The sequence below is a fragment of the Pteropus vampyrus genome, unplaced genomic scaffold (assembly GCF_000151845.1).
Source record: "Pteropus vampyrus isolate Shadow unplaced genomic scaffold, Pvam_2.0 Scaffold17, whole genome shotgun sequence".
Lineage (NCBI taxonomy): Eukaryota > Metazoa > Chordata > Mammalia > Chiroptera > Pteropodidae > Pteropus > Pteropus vampyrus.
In genome coordinates, this window is record NW_011888798.1 from 13245070 (window position 1) to 13247336 (window position 2267).

Below are 2267 nucleotides of genomic sequence, written 5' to 3' on the forward strand. Positions count from 1 at the left end.
TGCTATTGTTTTCCATGTATTACACATTAAATACCTTCTATCTTTCTCTAGTCTAATTGGCACTGGCAAGCAATTTCAGAATAATATCAGAAAAAGCATATATCTGTATTTTAAAGTTGACTGATTGCAAGGCTTTTAGGATTTTACCAGTAAGCAGGATATGTGTAGACCAAGGAGATGTGATGTGTTTTCTCAAAGTGCAGAATCAATCAGTTTTTTACATTATTTAAAAAAAAAAATTAAATAACATTACAACTTTCCATACACTTTTCATCTATTCTTTTTAAGGAGTAATAATCACATTTCTAATAAAATTTAGGATGTATCCCTATTGGTTACATTCTACTGTTCTTTTAATATGCTACTAAAATTGGTTTGTTAATATTTTGCTTGGAATTTTTGCATAGATATTTATAAGTGGGAAATATTTGTAATTTTCTCCTTCAGTCATAGCTTCTAAGTTTCCATGATGGTACTGTTATGGAAGTATTGGAAATATTTCTCTCTTGGTACTGTAAGGAAGTATTGGAAATATTTCTCTCTTAATTTATATCAGTGATTCTTAACTCTGACTGTATATTAGAATTTTAAAAACCATGAACACTTGAAAATTACTAAGGCCTGCATCTCACCCCAGATCATTTATATGATGGGGGTCTCATTTATTTCTGTATAATGTAGCCTGAGATTTCTTCTCTTTTTGTCTTATGTTGACCATGAATGCCACTCGACTCATTCTTTATGACAGAGTAAGAGTAAGGGATGCAGCATGGATCAACAGCCAAACCAAGCACCTTCCATCTTTCTCTGGAACAGAGCTAGGAGAGGTTATTCCAGGTATTGGCCCTTTGGAACTTTTATAAGGCATTTATGACCCTCCTGTAAATGGAATAGTTAATGACACTAAACTATTAGAATCTTGATGAGATAGCATGTTCTGCTATTTGAATGTGATTTGGAACCCTTTGTTTTCCCAGTCATTTCTTTGTCTATATATCTCATTTTTATTTTCTGAATTGCCTTGCCAAATCTTCTCTTTTTTAGAGTGAATTTGATCTTTCATTCCCTCCTTAGATTTTTCCCTCTACAATAACAAATTTGCTACCCTTCGATAGTCTCTTTCTCACTGTCCTTATATTCTATTTCCTTATTCATATTCCAAACAACCCTCCTCTGCTGGCTGTGGCTGCCCCATACTATCCATTGTGTCTCAGAATTCATCTCTCAAGGACAACCTTCCCATCCAATCACTGCTCTTCACTCCCAAGTTAAGTTTCATTTTCTCTATGTATGCTTCTGTTTTTTGGATAGTTGCAGTGAAACCAAACTCTCGAGAACTTTCACAACCTCTGTCATTCTTGCACAAACACTATCATCTCATTAAGAACTGAATTTAAATTTTCTGGGAAAAAGCATAGTCAAATAAACTTACTATTCTAACATCCCTGTTACCATCAGCCACTTTGCAAGAATATAAATCTCTAGGGTCAACCTTCCGTTTGTGTGTTCACATTCTCACTTGCTCCAAAGTTCCCTACCAAACTCACATCCTGTTGTTTTCACTCTAAATTTTGTTACTGCTTGGCACTATGTGTTGTGGCAAAAACGTACACAAATGGATTCAATGTAAACAAATGTCATTATATTCTCAACCTGACAATGTGATTATCCCTCTGGCCTGATTTACTTTCTGGGTGCTTTCTCGCAATAAGATTTCTCATTTCCCAACCCTTTATATCTCTGTGTGAGAATTCAAATAAAACACTTCTCCCATTTCTATACATAATTCATTAAATTTCCAACTTTATCTAAAAAGTTTTGCTCATCTGATGCTGTTATCACCTATTAACCTTCCTTAATGCTCTTCTCTTCACTGTTATCTATCAAGCTCCCAGGCACCTCTCAATTCACTAAATATATTAGCTCTTAGATTATGTCGTCTTATTCATGCCAAACCTAACTATTATTCTGTGTGATACCTGTCAGCCAATGGTCATTGGCACTAATTCAATGCCAACAGAAATCTCCAGCTAGGGGTGTGGTGAAGAAGGAAACTATTGAGTGCAAAGAGCTTGATTGTGATACAGCATGGCTGTGAAAACAGCATGGCTGTGGAACACTTAATAGTCTTACAGCTCAATTATGAAGCTGTAAGGCAGTGAGGCAGCCTTAGGATGAGGTCCCTTTCTGGCTAGACAGCTCTGCTCCATTCTGCTATAGTACGGTCCACTCTGCCCTGCCCTGGTCTGTTCTGCTCTGTTCCTGCC

General features: G+C 36.1%; 1 pseudogene; it reads left to right on the plus strand.

Moving 5' to 3' along the window:
- Nucleotides 1–1391, plus strand: part of LOC105288376 — a 7477-nt pseudogene extending 6086 nt beyond the window's left edge.
- The last annotated feature ends 876 nt before the right edge of the window (nt 1392–2267 follow it).